The 21,966-nt window shown below is 39.3% G+C and overlaps 1 protein-coding gene and 1 non-coding gene across 4 annotated transcripts in view; both read right to left on the reverse strand.

The window, feature by feature from the left end:
- Nucleotides 1–21,966, reverse strand: part of NFIB (nuclear factor I B) — a 335,698-nt gene that overhangs the window by 240,059 nt on the left and 73,673 nt on the right. The gene's annotated exons all lie outside the window — the stretch shown is intronic.
- TRNAH-GUG (transfer RNA histidin (anticodon GUG)) lies at nucleotides 20,150–20,221 on the reverse strand. Its single transcript has one exon. It is a non-coding gene; the product is annotated as a tRNA-His (tRNA).

Consider the following 21,966-nt stretch of genomic DNA (forward strand, 5'->3'; position numbering starts at 1 on the left):
ATCAGAGCTGAAGTGATTCTAAAGTAGATAGGGAAGTGGCTATGTTCCAACTGAACATTGCCATCTACCGATAGAACAAAAAGACCATATAAATGGGTAAAAACGAATGCTGTAATTGGGACTGGACTCAAATGAATCTTTCAGTTCTATTGTATCGATGCACAAGGGATTTTCCTATTAGTATTCACAGACAATAATACCCCTGTAAATTCTCCTGTACGTCAGAGAGAATAGAGCCCATTGTCTGCAAGATCTCATTATGATTACCTTTTAACTTCTAAACATGTTGTAATAACTTCCAGACTCAGCATTTCTGATACACCCCATATCTGACAGAAAGAGACTTAACTGAAAACTTTGTTCTAAATGTTTTTGAACTATTCTTTTTGACTTCGGGCCAAGAAAGACAATAATAAATGTGTTTCATGGATTTTTAAATGAACAACTTCTCCAATATTAAAAAACATAAATTAAACACATACACATTTTGCTCCTAAAAACAGGTCACTGGCAAATACATGAGAGGTAGATAAGTATTAATGCAGCACGAACATATGGAAAAAGGACATGGTAAAATATGTGTTTCAGAGTACTTTCCGTTCTAGGTTGATACTACAAAGCTACTTCTAAATCTATATTCAGTTTTGCTCTTTAAATAAAGCAGATACAGGAGTGAAAGAGTTAAAAGTCTCAAATAGAAGGATATCCCTAAAGATCTGAAAACAAAGGAACTTGCACATTTCTGAAAATGACATTGGAGCAGGCAATGGATTTCAAGTAATTACGGGATTTTTGGATTCCTGCTGTGTGTGCATTAGTTGGAATACTACACTTTTTATTTGTCCACGTCCCTTGGTTGTGCACTGAAAGGGCCCTGTTCAATTTTCTCTGTCAAATTTTGAAGAAAAAATTATAGTAAAATATGTTTACCTAACAATGAGGCCTTATGTTAAACAAGATTTTCCATAGCTTTCCAAAATCCCCCGCTAATGTGTTATTTTGTTACTTTTTCAAACAAACATTCTCTGGCTGACTGTTTCAGACAGGAATTATGAAACTGTTACAGGCTATCTAAATGTAGAAAAAAGTAAAAATAAAATAGGTAATGTGATAGATACCTTGCTAGTGCCACCTACACCTAAGTGGAATTTACAACTACAAGTTATGCTTGCTAATGCAAATATGGAGATTGTTAGTGTAACCTGTTGGTGAAAATAGCATTGCAAAAGGGTTGTTATGTTACACCAAGGAAGGGCATGATGGGAAAATATTCATAGTTATTGTTCTATGGGTTTTTTTCATTGCCTCAGATTAAAATATTTAAAAATATGACATAGATTCTTATTGTTTAGGTTTACATTTGGAAGATGAAGTGTAGTTAAGATGAACTCCAACAGCTAGTGGATGCCTAAGATGGACTAGAGGGAGATTAGGTAGAAGCCTTGGACATGGTTTATTGGACAACTTATGTTTTCCTTTATTTGTTTTTAATAAAAACCTCGAAGGAAATAAAGTTCTTTGAAATTCCAGAAAAGGACATGCCAGGATGATTTATTTGGCTGAAGTCACATGTCGTGGAGATCAGAGCTTAGAGTTAGAGCTGTTCAGGCAACAGGAGGCTAAAGCAGGGTGACAACAGGGCCTGCCCTAGATCTAACATTAGTTCACCTCTGGTTGAATCAGATGACATGAGGCAAAGCTGAGTTTCTCCATCCTAAGGACAACTATGAAAAAAATAAGTAGCCCTCTGGGGATTTCTGGAACTGAACCCAAAGCAGCATTCTAAAGTGTGTGATTAACTTTGTTTCCCTAGGTTTTAGCATTTGTGTTAGCCTCTGCTTTTCTGCTTTCTGGTCAGGACTCAAAGTGCCAAAATACTGTGAGAAGGGCTGTTCATAAAACATAACTATTAGGACTTCCCTGGGAAAGGCAAGCAAGTCATCTTAACAGGGGTGGCAAAATAGACCCACCTCCAACACCACCTCACCACCCCATCCTTCCTGCAGCTGTGTCAACACTTGACTTTTGGGAAATCTCCCATCATTGTATTAACACTCATATAGCTCCACCAATCATCTCAGTGCTGAGGGCACTAGGGTAGATAGGGCACGTTCGTGTTTGCCACTGTGTTATCTATATCTGGACAACACCATGGCAAAAATATATATCCACCATATCTGGACAACACCATGGCAAAAATTGTGGCAGCTGCCAGAAAACTGGTTTTGCTAGTGCTCCCACCATTAATACCACCAGTAAAAGTTTCCCCCAAAAAGGCTAGTGTAGACAAGACCTGGGAGTGTTTGGCATTAGGGTGGGTCTATAACATTACTCTGAAATATGGTCCTGCTGCGTAGACATGCCTGCCCTGTCCATAGGTTAGCTACTTACTCCCTTTCCACTTTGCACTAACAAACATTCATCTGAGGTTACCATGTTCCCACTGGAGCTAAGAGGCAGCATGAAAGAGGCCAGCAGAGAGTCCAAAGGCCCACCCATGCCATACAGGGAGGCAGAGAAGAGTTCACTGCCAGGTTGGGATGAGGTGGCAGAGAAAATTTTTTTTATTTTGTGCGCGTGTAAACTAATAATGAGGGGAGTGGCAGATTGAAAAGTGTTTGTGGGTTGCGGGTGACTGGAGGAGAAGCTGAGCAACTGGAATAATCCTTGAGAAAGCTCCTGTCCACTGGTGACTGATACTTTTCAAAAAGAAAAGGAGTACTTGTGGCACCTTAGAGACTAACCAATTTATTTGAGCATAAGCTTCGTGAGCTACAGCTCACTTCAAATTTTTCTCTGCCACCTCATCCCAACCTGGCAGTGAACTCTTCTCTGCCTCCCTGTATGGCATAGGTGGGCATTTGGACTCTCTGCTGGCCTCTTTCATGCTGCCTCTTAGCTCCAGTGGGAACATGCTAACCTCAGATGAATGTTTGTTAGCGGAAAGGGAGTAAGCAGCTAACCTATGGACAGGGCAGGCATGTCTACACAGCAGGACCATATTTTAGAGTAATGTTAGAGACCCACCCTAATGCCAAACACTCCCAGGCCTTGTCTACACTAGCCTTTTTGGGGGAAACTTTCACTCATGGTATTAATGATGGGAGCACTAGCAAAACCAGTTTTCTGGCAGCTGCCACAATTTTTGCCATGGTGTTGTCCAGATATGGTGTAAGCAAGGGTTAGTCTCTAAGGTGCCACAAGTACTCCTTTTCTTTTTGCGAATACAGACTAACACGGCTGTTACTCTGGAACCACTGATACTTTTGTAGTTTGAGACAGGAGAGCTCACACTGGTGTCTACAATGGCCCAGGAATCTTCCCTGCAGCTAAAGCTCAGCGAAACAGAGAGCTGGTGTGCTGCTAGTGAAGTGTTTGGGAATGGTACCAAGTCAGCAGTCAACCTGGCTATCATACTATGGAGCCAGCATGAGCCCTGAGACCCATCCAGGTGTTGCCAATTCAGGCAGTTTGGATAAGCACTTTTTTGATGCCCCATGTGTATGTAACTCTGAACCCTTTGGGGTTCCTGCATCACTACTACCCAAGATGTCTTTAATCAGTAAAACACGTTGGTGATGTACAATGTACTTGTGGATGTGTGTTGAGCAAGAGATCACATTCATACACACAAGCCTTAAACAAGTGTCTGGACTGGTACATGCAAACCTCATCAAACTGTAAAATGAAGCTAACAGTATCCTACAGTAGGTTGTTATAGTCTATCCCAACCCTTCAGCCATTACTAACACAATAAGTCCTACTGAAGTCATATGAATAAGGGCTTAAGGGATCCTAGGTACTCAAAGTGCAGGAGCTGGACTACCTGAGAGAGATGAGAAGAGGACTGAGATGCAATAGGATTTATGGAAACAGGCTCTCAGAGGATCTTAAATTAGATGTGCAAAATAATCCGATTTTATATGGAACATGCTTTCTGTCTGCTTTTGAGACAGGCTGATCCGTCTAAGAGGGCTTCTCAGGCTTAATTGGTTATACTCCCTGGCATGGACAGAATGTTACAAGCATGCAAGCAACTTTGCAATTTGGAATAGAAAGGTGCCAAGAAATCTTGACACTCCTTAACTCTTACAAAGTGGGCCTACAGGTTTATGACCTCAACAAGGGCAGTGACTAAAAGACCAAAAATAATTATTTTAAAAAATCATTTGCTTATAGCTAACTTAGATTTTATGGAAAAACTTTGTAAAATATGGACTTTGTTTTGGAGCTATCCAGCTGCAGTCTTGCCAGATTTCATGCTTTAATTGGGAGTTTCATTATTTCTTCTTTCTTAAACCCTTTGCTCCTAAGACAAGTGATTATTTGAGAATCTCAGCTTTCATTTAAAAGGACTTGTAAGTTTCAAGCCCTCAAGATTGCAGAGAAAAGCTTGAAAACATGACCCAAGTGTGACAGACTCAGAAAGCAAATAAAAAACCCAAAATATATTTTTAATCTCATGAATTTTAAGGTGGTCTCATGATTTTTGAATCCTTGGAGTTGGCAATAGTGCAGTTGAGATGGGAAAAATAAATTGTGATGTACAATATGCTCTGATTTCAGTGTTACTGGTTTGAAGGATAACATAATTTGGTTTCCTTTACCATTAAAGATATGACAGCTTCTCACACAAAGAGATGTTTGTGTTAAATGATAGCACTATCCTCACATAATGCCTCTTTCTTCTCTTTGGATACAGAAATGTCTGCATAACTGGTTCTTATTCATATAACTTGTACTCTTTGTTCTTAAAATGGTGCTTTTAAACTGATGAACAAGATCAATAAGGAAATCCACTTCTCTGCCACAAATAAGAACCGAGTGGACACTATTTACTCATATGGTGCTTTTCTACCTTAGGTCCAGCAGAGGGAGCCAGTTTTAACCAGCAAGAATGTGAAGTTAATTATTAGAGATGGAAAGAGAAAGTCAGAGCTCAGCCATGTGGAAGATGCCAAAAATTTTATGAAAAACAGATAATTAACTTTTAAAAATGAAACGTTTTAAAAATGATTTTGACTGTCATGTCTACATTTTAGTCACATATCTTACTTCATCACTAATAAGTTTTAAACAGACCGTTTAAAAAGATATTCTTCTACTGTTCTTCATAAAAATAAGTGTCAGTATATATATTGCAGTGAAGGCCAGAGGTAAACTAGCTCTATTACTGAATCATCACATGAATTTGGGCACAACACTTAACCTCTCTACACCTTTCTGTTATATGGGGAGAATATCCCTCAGAGGGATTGTGAAGGGGAATTAGTTAATATTTCTAAAACTGCTTTAGATGCTCACATGAAAAGAGCTATAAGTGCCAACTTGTTATTTAGGCTGCTGTTAGAGACTTAAGTAGGGCCATATTCATGACTCCACTAAACTTGGAATTGTGATTGCTTATGCAACCAGAGACTTTGCATCTTTTTGAAGTAATGCACATGAACAACTCAGGGCAATATTTCACATACACTCTTTCCACTCTTAGTACAATAATTTGCACTTCTCTCGTACATTTCATTGTCAAAGCATCTTACAATCAGTTAAGCCTCACAATACCCTTTTGAGGCACGTAAGTAGTATAAGTATTGGCATTTTACAGATGGGGAAACTGAGGCATAGGAATTAAGTGTCTTGCCAAAGAACACTAGAAGAGCTTGGAATATAATTCAGAATTCCTGATTCTTAGTCCTTTGCTCCAATTACCGAATATCACTGCAATGTGTGCAATGCACTGTGAAGACATTTATTATTATTTTGAACAATAAAAAGGGATCTAGAGAAGCTTTTGTAATATATCACCAAAAGTTTTAAATTGTTTTTCACTGCAGAAGGAGAGACTATCAGGAACTGTCACCAGAAAAATTTTACAATAGCAACCCCCCCCCCCCCCCGCCTCCAAGCCCCCCCACCACTAAAACCAAGAATATTCATCTGACACCGCATACAACAATTCTGTTGGTGATAAAATAATTATACAGTTAATCAAATCCTATTATTTATGGTGTTACATTCCATCATCAAAGAAGGTCTTATACCATAATTATTCTTAGAAACATATTTGAGTTTGAAAAGTCATTGGCGTGTCATTTTTATGACTACAAGGAGTATCTAGATACCACAGATATCTTTCACCTTGCTATGGAGCCTTCCCCAGCAAAGCACTTAACAAATATTAATGAATTAAGCTTCACAACACACACTATTCTTCCCATTTTACAGATGAGGCATCTCAGTTAGAGAGAGGTTAAGCATATGCCTACACTGCAAAAAATTGTGTGTTCTTAACTTGGGTTAGCTAGCTTGTGTTAAAATAGCAGCAACATGGCAACTCTGCTTAATTGAGATTAGCTGCTCAAGTTCAAACCTATAGGGCAGCCTGGGGTTGAACTTGAACGGCTAAGCAGGGTTGCTCTGTGTTCATTGCTATTTTAACCTGAGTTAGCTAACCCAAGTGAAAAAAATGCATGTTTTTGTTGTTGTTGGTCTGCAGCGAGCCCAGGTAGAGAGGCTTGTGGTAGCAGGGCTCATATTAGTGCACTAAAAATAGTCATGTGGACGTTAGGGCTCTGGTAGAGACTTGGGCTAGCCACTCCAACTCAAGCCCATTGACACCCTAGGATTGAGCTCATCCTTTCTGACCCGTACACCTCTTGGAATAGAAGCAATATGGTAAGCCTCAAGGAGAGTCAAGCATTTATAAAACTGGATTGTGTTACGCTGTTTATGACTACTAATGTTCAACAGCTGGCAGGCAGCATGTTGCTTCTATTGTGAACATTTTGGGAAATCAATGTAATTCTTAGAATGGAGGAAAAAGAGGGTTTGGGACAACTATGCATCACACGCAATGGATCTAAAAGAGAGGGAGAAGCCACGATTGTCAAACTTATCTCGGTGTACATTATAAGGGACACTGATGACTAGCCTGAGGTGACAACAATAAGCCATTTTGCTATCAAAGGGTGACTGGAAGGTCATTTCATGCCATGTTATGTAATTCTCTGCAGAGAAATCCCCATATCAGAACAACAAAATTATTTTTAGAGTTCAAAGCAAGCCTGATCTGTATTATTTCCCACAAAATATCCTAAACCATATTTTAAAAAATGAATACATTGAGTGGGGGAGGGGTCATGTATGCTGTGGCATGGTAAGGTGCACTATTGTGAGCCTCATTCAGTCTCATGTAATTGCCATTTTTATCACAGGATCTTTTAGAAGACAAATGGTGTTTGATATCTTTTTCCTGGTATATGTGATGTGAAAACATCAACCCAATATGCAAATTCTTTCAATTTTATGGAGACAGCTGACAAAAATATCAAGTACAGATTAAAGGGATATTTATCAAATAATTCAGCCCGAAATGTGAATTATCTAACCTTAGCACTAGAATATTGTGGTGATGGATGTTCTAGAAATAGCATACATGGTCAGCTGTATAGGTCAATTTAAATGACAAATTTGTAAGCAAGCTATTGAATCACCTACTCCTAGCCTCTTTCACAGTCAGGAAATATCTTATGTTGTTTCCATTAACATACTTAACTTTTTCCTAAAGGTGAACCACAAAGGACTTTGGAAAGTTGCTCTAACAGTAACAATATGTGCTGAATCCCCTAATAACCAGCTTAAGGGGGCAATTCAGTACACAAATATGCATAAGCTATGTAAAAAAAAAACATTCTTATGAATTCCATAATATCTGTTGCCTGGTTTACAGATCATTCTTTGATGTCAGATGCCAGAAAACTACCCTGTAGCCCCAGAGCTCTAAGGGCCAGCTTACTAGCTCTATTTTTCTTCCCACGATAGGGTAGGTTTTTCAATATTTCTTTTATAAAAGAGAATATATATTCTACATCTCCTCCTTCGAAGAGGAGCCTGAACCTGAAATCTGGGAAAGTTCAGATACAGATCTGAAATATGTACTTTGAAGGGACACCAATGGAGACTTGTCTCAAGTGACTGCTCAAAGGTACCATAGAAAAATTGGTTGCTTAATGAATGTGTGACCTATTAATAAAAAGGTGGAGTACAACTCATCACATCTGGAAATACTTTGGGTCAGGGTCCCAGAAGGTTACCTGATAAAAGTGGTTTTTACACAGCTTTCATAATATGATGATTTTTGTTGTAACTACCTAATTAAAAAAAAACTGTTCCATGGTCTGGTTGACTTTACTGTAAAAAAAATTATCTTCATATCATGCTAAAATAAATTATTTTTCAATATTAGCCCAACTTTGGTGAAGCTAAATTTAATGGCGTGGGCATTTCTTGCCTTATATACTATGACAAAGGATAAATAAAAAGGTAAAAAGGAAAATGGGGAGTTAATTATCACCAAGAATGGGTATTTTGAAGAGCATATATTTTGAACAGTTCTTTATGACTCCCTTAAGCACTCATTGCCTAAATAGTCTTGTTGATATTCAGCCGTGCCTGTGAACATTTGCCTTCTTACCTTTCAGTTATTTTTCTCCACAGAACATATGGTAAGTGTGAAGAGCATGATCAAGTCTAATGTGGCTATTGTAAAAGTGTTTCAGCATTGCCCTAAAATTACTTCAGGGAGGGGCTTCCCGTAGAAGAGATGCACTTGGAGTATTAAATGGGTTGCCAAGCTGAGCCTACATTTGCTTGGCTCCTCTGCCCTATGATCCCAAAGTCTGGCAAACTTGCAAGTTTGACATTGCTATGCATTTAAACAGATGGGCAAGATTGCAGCCATCCATGTTTGTGCATGAAATCTGGGTATAAAGGACAGGATTTCTAAACAACTGTCTGTTCTGATCCTACATGTCTGTTGTTCAGGGATGTACCATCTCTAATCCATCTTTGAGCTGGATTAACTTTCAAAAATAGAAATACAGCTTCCAGGGCATGAATGAAGAGGTTTTTTGGCATATTTGCATCCAGCAGACTGATATGTAGGGGTAGGAGTTGGATAGGGATTGGCATTCAAACACAAGCTCTATTTCCTTTTGTTTTCTTCATAAAATGGCATAAACCAAGCTACTGCACCGTGGATGAATTTCAACTGAACAGGGTCATAGGATGTAGAACCACATTTTGTGGATTTCCACAGGCTTGCATATGTTTGAGGTGGTTTGCTTTAATGCTGGTTTAATAGCAAGGGAAATTTTATTGCATAGATACCATGAAAATGCATGTTTAAATACTAAACATTCAACTAGCTCTTACATTAAGCCAGCACTAAAGCACAAGATGAAAAATAGGTTTATAGTTTTGGATAGGAGTATCTCAAAAATGATGTCAGCCAGTAACCCAGGCTCAGAAAAGCCACCTTTTATTAAAAGCCTTTATTGAAAATAATCCTACGTTTGTATATTTTACAAAATAGATATTCTTACCACATGGCATTACATTAAATATCATAGTCTAAGTGTTCTGCTGATTGCAATGGAGCTTTATATAATAAACACACTTTATAGGTACACCGGGCTTAACTCAGCTCATTGTGCAGGCTCCCAAGTTGCACACAGTTGCAAAAGTAAGAATATTGCTACTGCAGGAATCCAATTAATTAGACTGACTTTTTAGACTTATTCAAATATTCTGTGCTGCAAGGTTTATTACGGTGTAAAATGGTTTCAACACTGGATTTATTTACAAACACAGTCTAGTGGATTTCAAAAGACTGCATTTGGGTTAACAGTAGGTATGCCAGAGGTGACTATAATGCAGCCAGAGCCCTTCCAAGCCCCTATTAATCAGGATATGCAGGTAAATGAGGACAGACACAAGAGTGGATTTGAGTGGCAGGCCACAACTTTATTAAACCTAGCACCGGGGAGGGGTGCTGTCTCTCTGTACCAGGCATTTATGTGGGTCCAGTGCAGGGCTTACAGGGTTCCTATCATATAGCCCATAACTCAGGATGGGCTCTTCTCTGCCTATCCCTTGGATTCATGTTGGTCTGCTGAATCCTCTCCCCCTAGCATCGTGAGGGAGACAGAAGCTATCAAAGAGGGAACTCGGTCTTCAAAGACTTCAGGTTTTCAAAGTAGTCCAAAAAGTTCCCCTTCCCCCGCAAAAGATCCGAGGTTCACCAGCAAAATTCCAGGTCTCTTATTGCTCAACGCTGGCCCTTGGCCTTTTATCTGCACTGAACACTGGCCTCAAGTTGCAACAAACTAAACATTTATACAAATCCCTAATATTATATGACTAAATCCGATTCCTGTTTAATTTAACTATGTCTCCCTGATGCTGGGAAGAAGGGAAAAACAAACAAACAAAAAATCCTATCAGGCCTCAACCAATTTGGCCCTAATGGGAAAAATTCTTTCCTGACCCCTAAAACGGGCAATTGCTCAGACACATGGTATTCTAAAAACACAAGTCCTGTTCTGTGCTGCTATGGAGAGGGAGGGTGAGTTCAGCTAAAATGGAACAAGAGGCTTGAAAAGCCCCAGGAAAGGGTTTAGATTAATGATGCTGAGGAGCAAGGAGCCACGCAGCTCCCATCTCTGTCTGGCTAGCCAGTGATCAGTGGTGTCTAACCCAGCATACAGCCCCCCCTTTCATCCTGAGGCGGTCCAGCATCCTGCAGAACAATCAAGTCTCCAATCTATTAAAGCAGGGGGTGGCAATGCAGCCCAGGTAGCTTTCAGGCAATGCAGTAAAAATTCTGTCATGTGGGGCCCTCTCCCCAGCCATTGTGTCACTGTGTAATAGTCAAGTGCTCAATCATGTTCTTCCATAGGCTTTGGACTGTTGATACAATTTTATAGAATTAGAAGTAGGAATTCAAGCCCAGTCTGGTACAAACCGGAAATAATGATGTTTGAGGAAAAAGAAAAAACTTAAAGGGGAAGGCACACAAAGAAGCACTGAGATTTTAATGGCATCTCTTTACTTTAGTGCAGCTGTTACACAGTACTGGTACCTCACTAATATTTTCCATTCTATTCTGAAAGTTATATTGCAAGTGGAATCTTACAGTCATTGAAGCACAGATCTGTTCTATTGTTGTCCCTGTATCAGGCTGCTCAGGTGAAGACAAGACAGTGATGGCCTGATATCACTGCAGCATCTTACCACTAGGAGCATGAAAAGTTGACCAGATATTTTCAACTCATAGAGCAGGCCTGAATGAAGAATAAATGTTTGATTCTGGTTCACATCTCATTCTAGCAGAATGTGAGAAAGTGCTGCATAAGGCAAGATAAAGGGGCATGATCCTGCAAGGGGCCAAGCACCTCCCCTCCTCATGACATTGATGAGAAATGAGGTTGCTGGTCCCCCCCCCAAGGTTAGGCCCAATGATTATTTCATATCAAATGTTGGTTTATAAATAGAGAGAATCCTGGAGGCCTTATTCTCTAACCTTTTACTGGGAACTACTCATACTCCATGTAGTAGACCAAGATCCCTACATTGCTAATTAAAGAATCTCTTAAGAAAATGGCTAACTTTTAGCAACCAAAGTCAATTAAAGAAATGTAACTGAGACTATCATGCCCTGGGAACTCAAGAGTTACTTGTTTTGCATTCAAACATGTTGATATTGTCTTGTGTGACAAATTGTTTCCTTGGAGCACGCAACAGCTAATCAGCTTTAATCTGGCTTTTGCATTTGTAGCTTTTAAAGGTAGACAGACTAGCTACAGCCTGGTCTACACTAAAAAGTTAGGTGGACCCAATTTAGCTACTCAGGGGTGTGAAAAATCCACATCCCTGAATGATGTAGCTAAAATGCCTTAATCCCTGGTGTAGACAGTGCTGCCACCTTTTGTACCAAGAGGAGAATCCCTCCTGTTGGTGTAGGTAGTGTCTATTGTGAAGCACTTCAGTGTTTCAAGTACAGACAAGCCCTAAAACTTCACTAAGAGGTCTTAGAGTTCAAAATATCAACAGTTTTAAAACTCACTTAAATAAAAAAAGATAGATGGCATAATACCATGCCACCGGTAGCTTTTTGTTGGTTTTCCTGACAATAATCCGGTTTGCCCAGGACAAACCATTTAGTCTACAATGTTGCAGTTTATCCACCAAGGGTGATGGGGAACCAGATTATTGCAGCTTCTATTATCTCTTAAATAAAAAGTAGAAGGACATTTAATCAACCAGAGATTATGCATGAGCATTATGGAAGTAAAACTAATTTGGGCCCCAGTCACGCAACCCAACTCCCGTAAACTTTAATAGGAGCTATGAATGTACATCTGAGTGGAGAAAGTTTGTCTCAAGGACTGTTATCATAATTTAGAACCTTGACTCAATACAAAGTTAGATCAAAGAACAGTACAAAAATATAATGATTAGCAGAGGAATTAATTTGCAGCACGATGGGGGAGCTTTCTATCATTACACTAACACAACAACTAAATGTACCTGGTTTAAAAAAAAAAATGGACAACAGTTTGAATAGACTGTTAAACTAATGACATCTTTAGCTAGCTTGTAGACAGTGGGAGAACAAGGGTCAATTGATTTTACAGAAACATAGACAATTTGCATGAAGCAGTGTGCACTATATTCATTCACCTTGGCAAAAAAGAGAAGTCAGACAATACAATACAGTTTTGCTAATCCACACACTTAACTAATCACACCAAAGATTGTTGGTCTCCAATTCTCAACTGAGTGACTTAGGGAGATCCCATGTTACTAAGACTTCATCACTGCTGCAAAATATATAACAGTACATGTTATAAATATCCTAAGTGTGTTCTCCTCCTGCTTGAATACCAGTGGAGATATTCAAGCTCACAGTCCCTAGAGATGTCTGCCTGGGAGCGGTCTCATTTCTATCTCCCTCTTCTCTCTCCCTGCTCACATAAACTTTGTTGGTCATCAGAACACATTGGAAAGGATATTTATTTTCCTAAACTTTTTCTGATGGTCTGAGCAAGCAGGTAAAGGAACCTCTTCGGTTGGGTAGATTCATAAATGATGACATTGGATCCATCTGTATTTCCAATTTGTACTTTTAACTTGCAGTAAACATAAACTTCAAGCTTGGACACAGGTTTTATTAAACTGCAATAACTAAATCCTTCAACTAAATTGAAAGTGTCAATATAAAAGAACAAAGTACATTTTTTGTGATGCATTATCCTCACAATTTTCATTGCTTACCCACTAATTCACAAACATCAGTACCCTATAATGTGTCTCCCAGTCATTCATTCAAATTAGCCAGTATCAATTGTACTCAACAAACAATGGCTGGATTATAGTCAAGTTGCTATTGAACACTGGTCTGTAATTGTGTAAGTACAGAGGGAAAAAAAGTGGATCAGGACTGACATCTGCTGGCCTTGTTACTGAGATGTTCCCATTGAAAATGGGATTTATGTGAAACATATACTCCTGCTGGGATTACATTGCCCAAAGTCACACAGTGGGTTTTGAGGAAAAGGTCACAGCTTTATGACAGTCAAGATCCATAGTAAAGCATCACGAACAACAACTGCACTTATATATAAATAGCAATGATGCAAGTTACCTCTAAAGAAACACCAGGATGAGGTTATCCTCTTCCCCAGTATTTGGCACCCAGGACAAGTTCTGCCCACATTGATATTAATATTCCAGAACAGCCTCTCAGCTCAATGGAAGTGCTATCTACTTAAGGATACATGGTCACTGCAGTCTTCCAGATTTACCACAGCTATACTCTCCTGATAAATGGCTCCACTGTGACACCCTCATTGAGCACGCTTGGACAACATAACTTATGCTCATCTCAAAAAGCAAAGCTACAAACAGGAATATTTAGCATATGTATTGATGTTAGAAAATCAATACACTGCAGCCTGTCTATTGATTAAGCCCACTGGCATTCTGAAATACCTCAAGTTAGGGTTGGTGGGCAAATCACTAAGCTATAGGGAAGACCCTGCTGCTGGTTGTTGTGAAGGGGGAAATTAACTCCAAATGCCAGTATTCAGCTGTGGTCAGGCCCACTATCTGTCCTCCTGTTTTGATTATCTCTAAAGAGCGATGCACCGTGGCACAACATTAAACATATCACCCTCCAAATGTTGGTCTGCAAGCACTAACACAGTGTTATTTGAGTTCACAGCTCTGTTACGAGATATTAACTTTAAACACTCCCAATTCCCCAAAGTATATTCACTGATTTTTTAAAAATATAATGAAAATATTTTATATTAGGACTTGTAAGCTTTCACCAACCCGCTCCTGCATGAAACCTACACTAGTTGATAGTCCCTTTTTAATAACGACCACACGTAGAACAATTGTGCATTGAAAAGTAATCTCTCAAACTTTGCAACAGTCCTCCTTTACAAATAACAAAGGTAGCAGGCTGGGTTTCCAACAGCAGTTGCTTAGCGTTGCCAACTCTTGCAATTTTATCTTGAGTCTTGAGTTATTTAGTGTTAAGGCCCCAGCTGCTGTAATCAGGTTATTGCCTCTGCTCTGCCAATGATGCTAGCTTTTATTGGCCACTTGTGAAATTTTCAAACAAACACTTTGCTTTCTCTCATGCTGCTCCCTGAAATCATCCACAAAGTTAGAGCCCTGCGCAGATACAAATTTATATCTGCGGTTGCAGATATAAATCAGTAGCTGCAGAACCGCAGGGTTCTCCTGGGAACCACAGCGGCGAAAGGAGCAGAACATGGAGCCACTGCTCCCAGAAGCCAGCGCCCCATGCCGGCAGCTCCTCCAGCGTGGCTGTACCGCCCCCAGGCCTTTCAAGCAGCTGTCTGTGGATGTGTGCGCCTCTTGAATACAAGAGCGTGACCAGAGATAGCTGCCAGTGAGCCTGGTGCCCGCCGCATTGGGCAGGTCTGCGGGTGGTACAGCCACGCTGGAGATCCTGCCAGCATGGGGCGCTTGCTCCTAGGAGCGGTGTCCCCACCTTCTGCTCCTTTCGCCACTGCAGTTCCCGAGAGAACCCTGCAATTCCATGGATACCGATTTATACCACAGATATAAATTTGTATCCCCGCAGGGTTCTAAATACAACAACTTATATAGCTCCCCTTCTCCATAGTATCTGAGTACCTCCCAAGTATTTATGGATCTTACCACAATCCTGTGAGGTAGGAAATAGTTAGTATCACCAGTTTTCAGGAGGAGAACTGAGGTACAGAACAGTTAGGTGACTTATACAGTGATACAGCCCTTGAGCCAGTTTTAAACCTTGACTGAATGTTTGTGAGCAGCTCCCATTGACTGTTCTGGGAATCACAATATATAAATATAAAATATGAGACTTTTGTCTCAAAATTTTTAGCTAATATGTTCCAACTACACTTGCATACTTTTGCACACTGCATTATTATTATTATTATTAATAAAAAATAATAAGTTAGAGATATTAACAAGAATCTCTAAATCAACCATACACTATCCTTTTGGTCCTGAAGTCTAAGTTTTATTTTTTAATTTGCATACCTGTATTCTAGGAACTAATATAAATCTTCACTTCATGAAAAAGTCTCACTTCTGCAGCATTCTCCACATACAAGAAGCAAACTGATCACATGATCATTGAGTAAGTTACTCTCTAGCCCCTCTGTTTGTAAATACCCACATTGAATGACGTGTTTCATTCTAAAAACTGTAAAATCATTGAGACGGGACCCATCTTTCTCTGCATCTCTAACGTGACTAGTATACATTTGGCCCTGAAACAAAACGAATGTGCCCAGATACTATAGTGATTGGCCATGAAAGACAGATTACTTTAAAGAACAATTAAAGAACACAAACTGTTGAACAGGGATCACTGAATAGAACAACAACTGGAAAAAGATATCAACTTAATTAATTAATGCTGGAAGAAGGGAGCAAAAATAGATACCATCTCCACAAATCTAGGAGAGGGACTTCTAACGTGTCTGACATTCAGATCAAAGGTTGAGTTGGGAAGAAAGCAGTGGCTGTTTTGAATCTGCAGTCATCAAATCAAATGAATTCTGTTTTTCATTCTCTTTACAGGACTGCAACCTGTATTAAATAGTTTATAGGTCCCTTCTGAAAACCTTTCAAGGGGCCCATGTTGAGGAGAATCTTTGAAAGGAGTTCTTCTATGGTAGAAAATTTTTTAAAAAGTTTAAAGAGCTCATTGTTCCACAGTAAAGCATGTTAGCAATTTATTTTGGACAATTTGGATGGTTTTACATCTGAAAGTTCATCTCTGAGTTTATTGAGCATTATTGCACTATAAGAAGGTAATTGGTGGGACTTTAGCTAAAAGAAGAATGACAGAAAGATGTTCCTCATGCCCGATTTTGCATTTGGAAAAGAATAATTGGAGCATGATGTTACAGTTGTATGGTATTTCCCATAATCTTTCTCTAGTGTTTAAAAACTGTATTGTTCACTAGATAAAGTAAAGTCTCTGGTTTCCCGTATGTAATGAGTTCTATGAAACAGAAAGCAGGGGGAGGGATGTTACAAATCTTATGTGAGGATTTTTTTTATCTTTCTGGTTTTCACCCCTTTGAGTTTAGCTTTGTTTCAGGTTTGAAAATAAATGACATACTACTGAGTTTCGCCTTGTTTCACTTCTTGATCATGAATTCTGCACAATTTCAGTGCAAACCCAGAAATGGGCCTGGACACCCATAATATTGTGAATCTTTTGACGAACCTGGGATAAGTTCTGAGTTTCTTAACAAAACCCAGAAGAAGGCAAGATTTTGTGTAGTTTTGGGTTTCATAACAGAAATGTGGTGCATTGCCCTCCTGTATGTATTCTCTTGCTTTCTCTCTAGCCCTCCCTCTCTTTTACGTAAACTCTTGCGTGTGTGTGTGTTTGTTTAGTAGATATATGAAAAAATCCTAACTCTCAACACCATTGCCTCTCGTGAAACCATTTAAACCAGGGAAAAGTAGGTGTAAAAATGCTACCAAATCAGAATGGTAGCATTTCACGCTCACTCTGTGCAACACAAAGTACAGAACAGTAGAGAATTAGGCCTGTTGCTTTTTTTTTTTTTTTAAATTGGGAATTTAAATTCTTTTAAATTAAATTTAAATTTAAATTCTTTTAAATTAGCTGAAAAGATCTGTCTAGCTTCAGAAGTGTTCCCAGTTCCTATTTCATAAACTTAATAAGCATGGCATTTTGATTTGGAATTTAATTGAAATTGGTCCATTGGATTATCTTACCATTTTTATCAGATTTGTTAAAATTAAAATTAGAGATCTCATTGCCCCATCATTCTGCAAAGGTTAGGAACATCCATGTATGTTCATTAATGCTTTAATATTCATCCCAGTACTTTCTCATGGACAGACAATGTTTTGTTTCTCCATGTCATCCTGAGCAGCCCTACCTGCAAAATACAATAGTTCCAAGTATTTCCACAGAAGAACCTCCCTTCAAAGATTTCTCAGAATGTAGGTCACTTGAAAGGCTTTGAGAAAAGAACTTTTCTTGTTATGTTATAGCCCCCTAAATATTGATTAACTGGCACTGGAAATACGTTCTCCAGATTGTATCCACTTGGAGTACTCAGTATCAGATTGTAGCAAATATTTTGTTATGATCTGTGTATTATCCCAGTATAATCATACTACTCAGTCTGCTTTTCCCACTCCCAAAGTGGCTTATGCTTCTCTTGGGGTTCCGATGCATGGAGCACCCCAGCCTCATTGGGTCCTGGCTCCTTTGTATCCTGCCCCTCTATCGTCGCTTAGTTCTCATGGTTCCTGACTGCTAAACCTGCCCCCTCACTAATAATAAATACCCGCTGATCCACTAAAGAATAATAATATTTTAAACAAAGGAAATGCTACTGGAAGGAGACCCCATGCCCCTAGCATTCCCAGTTGTGTACCTCTCAGCATTGTAACATTCAGCACTGCTGGTCTTAATGGACATCTTGTCTCTCTAGGAAACCCTATTGCACAGTGGGGTCTGTTGTACTAGCATCTGCAGTGCTGTTATCAGTCATCCCAGGGTCGCAAGTGCACTGGCTGTTTCTGTCACAAAAGATACTATGGATTCAGTCACATATTTATGATACAACTGCAGGGAGAATTTTGTATATTTTTAAAAAATTGTAAAGTAAACTAATAACCTCTTACCATGGAACTATAGAGAAAATGCCTAAATTATTTAGCTGCAGTGATGCTAAGAAAAACCTAGTGCATGCTGTGAACTTCTCTCTTGAAAACTGGCCTTTTTTTTTTTTAAACATATTAAGACTGCTTTAAATTGGTCTTGTGTAAGAACTAAACTTGAGTTAAAGGTAGTTACAAGAAACTTCTGTAACAATTGCTATAAATAGGGTGGATTTTTCCCCATGGACTAAAGCTGTAAAACCCCAAATGAATTTTGGGTGTGATTCAGTAGTTGATGGACTGATTTGTTCTGACTTATTCAGTGTCTGTCCTTTCCATTTCCTTATTTGCTCCAAGTTATGGATTCAGTGGGATTAAATACCACCTAGTGAACTTCATGGCCAGGGTGTTTCTCATGTTTAATAATGTGTCCAAGATTATCCTGGAACTGGTTTTCTCATTTTTCTTACTGAATCCAATCTCTGCTGGACCTGACACCTGGAGAGGGGTGAACTCTGTTCCATCCAAGAACTAGAAAGCCATGAATTTTGCTTTCCGATCAAGCTCTCCTGACCTCAGAAGGACCAGAGATTCTGTTTATTTAGGAAAAAAGCCATGACTCTAGTCTGAGCTGTCAAAAATTTACAGCCATTTACTTTCTGTCTTCCCATAAAGGAGCATTCTTCTCCTTTTTCTTTCTTTCTTTCTCTCCTGCCTTGTTTGTCTGTGGCTACGTTTGCACTATAGACTACTGTTAGCATACCTATGTCGGTCAGAGTATGAAGAGGTATGATCCCTGTCCAACATAGCAGGGCCATCAGAAGTCTGTGGTCATAGATGCAGTTAGAACAGGAAAACTGGGTTTTTATGGGTTATAGCTTGTTTCACTTGGGGTGGGGGGGTATTATGCTGGTACAATGCACAGATCTAGTGTGGATGCAGCTATCCCAGCAGGAGTACTTTGCGGGCATAAAATACTAGTATTCCTATACTGGTAAACTGCTCCTAGCGTAGACATGGCCTATGTGTTTTTGGTTTGGAGATATCCCTTTAACAAAACTAAATGGCTTGTGATTGAGCCTGTGCCTTTATTTTTTAACTCATTTATTATTTTGTATCCTATGACAGAGTTAGAATGCGTTTTGTAACCTAAAGTTAAGAAAGAAGGTTTAAAACTCTCTAGATATTATTAAGAGATTAAATTGTTCCATCAGTTGGTCCTTTCTTCCCCAATAAAAAGAATATTTCATTTTAGCACTGTCCAGGATCATTTCCTAAATGACTTTCTGCTCTCCCTCCATTAGGCTTCTAGTGATCCCAACCGCGGATATACTAGCAGACCAGTCCTCCTTCCTTCCCTCCACCAAAATGGAGTCAAATCTGCAGGGCAGTAGGGAAGAAAAGGGAAGAATGGGCATCATTTTTCTTTCTCTCCCCCAGCTGTCAATACCCTCCTGTCCACACCTCCCTGCCCCCCACTAAAACTGTACTTCATTTCCCACAGCCTGTCACTTATTTTAGAACCAAATGTGCCTGTGTCACACACAGACCTGGTGTTTTGCATTTATTGCTGTCAGTTATTGACCTCATAAATGGCTCATTCTTGGAAGTGAGGTGCTGGAAAGCCTTATGCTAAAGGAATGACTCGCACTTAATTTCACGCATCCTTTGCTGCTTTTCCTGTTGTGTCCTTCTGGGATTTTCTTTTGTGGTGGTGGAATTTCCAGAGACAGACTGCAGAAAGAAAATCATATCTTCCCTGGGAAAAAGAGAGGTATGTTAAAACCCTTCCAGAATGGAGTCAATTAAATACTGCACCAAGGTTACAGGATATAGTAACATTCATGGAAGTTGTTCAAAATGACATAAAGAGAAAGGGATAAGGCAAATATGGAGCAAAGAGATTCAATTTCCTCCTCTGGTAATGAGCTAATTGCAATTGTGTGCAACTGCCCCTTCCTTACATTTTGCTGTGCTTTAGAGAATAAGTAGATGCAATTATTTTGGGCTGGCTGAATTACTGCTGACCAAGCATTCATATGTAGTTAGTATTGTGTTAAATGAGAGCCTTTGGAAAGGGAATATATATTAACAAAAACAAAAAAAAAAACCAGCCCTCTCCTGCCGTGACTCGGATTCGAACCGAGGTTGCTGCGGCCACAACGCAGAGTACTAACCACTATACGATCACGGCAAGCTAGTGCAGTTAGCATGCTATAGGTTGTCCCCTAGCAGAGCTCTGAGAACACAGCTACCGAGTGAGAATTGGTTGCCATGATTCACGTGACTGTTTGCACCTCCAGGCAGTGCTAAACTGAGGAAAGACTTAAGAATTTTCTTGTTTCTCCATTGTTCAAAACTTATTTCTCCCCACCACTGTGCATAATCAGAAAAAAGTTCCATTCTCAAGTTACTGGTTAAACAGAATGTGTGTGGGGGGGGGGGGGAGGTTGTTTTTTGTTTTTTAAATTGTGGAAGCTTTTGTTTTAAGTAGCTAGTGCTGATACTGTACATTTCTTTTTCCTGCGACAGTTTCTAAAATGCATTTCAAGTACGGTTTAGATTTGGAAGCCTAGTTTTTAAAACTGGCCTTGGCTATCCTATCATGGAAAGAAGGGGGACTGATCTTACACAACAACCACCACCAATAAAATGTAGTAGACATTTTGAGTAATTCATTTTGTTTGAAAGATTCCCCCGACACACACATTATGGTACTGTTCAATCCAGTGACCCAGTACTGCCAACCGCACACACTCAAAAGTCATGAATCAAGCCCTCAAAAATGATAGCAGTGGTTAAAAAACCTCAAGAGATTTTAAAAATAAATACCAAATGTGAAGTTCTTTTTATTTGCCTGGTGGTGTTAGAGCATTTAGAGCCCACATTTTCAAGTTTTTCTCTGCAACCAGGCAGGAGAGAAATTTACTTGTTTTAAAAAGCTGATATTCTCAGGTTATTATTAATTAATTTATTTATTAGTAGTATTGTGGTAGTACCTGGTAGTTCAGGTCACGGACCAGGACCTAATTGTGCAATGTGCTATACGAACACAGAACAAAAAGACAGCCCCCACCCCCAGAGAACTTACAATCTAAGCATAAGACAAGAGACAATAGGAGAATATGGACAGAGGGAAACAATGAGACAAGGTTGGTCAGTATGATAGGCAGTGGTTTTGGCATACCAGCTGCCTAACTTGTCAAGTTTTTTGTAGACCTCACAGCAAAAGAGAGAGTTCTAACGAGGAATTCTAGGGAAGCGGATGAAGTGACTTTAAAGCAAGTAGCATTGCTGGGTTGAGATTCTGCAGTCAGCAAATCACTGTGACAATGATGTTTTAATGCTGATAAAAGCAACAGTTTTCTACTTATATTTTATTAAACCAGGATCTGCACAAATCTCCATTGTGTTATTCTGTGTGTTCTGAAAATTTTCACCTACACTTATTGAATTTCTACATGTAAATCAACTGGGCTAAATCCTCTCTTTTTCTTTGGAACACAGAGAACAGATTTTTTAAATTAATTACTGAAACACACACAAGTACTTTTGTAAGAGATATTGTGAAAAGAATGAGACTTAGCTTATATTTTTGCAGAAGAACAGGATCTCCCTGTATTTACATAAGAAAAATCTTAGGAAGGTAAAAGGGTCAGTGGGCCCATTAACCAGTCCACCTTGTTTTTCTTCTGCCACTTCCCTCCATACATCATTGTCCTCCTCACAGAAGTTCCCTTGAGAATTCATTAGTTTTACTTGTTGTAATGTCTCTTCTGGGTAATCCATTTTACATTTATAGAGCCAGCTCTAAGTGCAGCATGGGCCAATAACAGAGCCACTTATGGCTGCCTGATTCTCAAGTTGCCACAACTACAGCTCTAACATAAGTTAGAGCAGCATCTAGGCATCTCTAACTTATGAGAGATGGCTACAGCC

Source organism: Eretmochelys imbricata, chromosome 5 (genome assembly GCF_965152235.1).
Source record: "Eretmochelys imbricata isolate rEreImb1 chromosome 5, rEreImb1.hap1, whole genome shotgun sequence".
NCBI classification, from domain to species: Eukaryota; Metazoa; Chordata; order Testudines; family Cheloniidae; genus Eretmochelys; species Eretmochelys imbricata.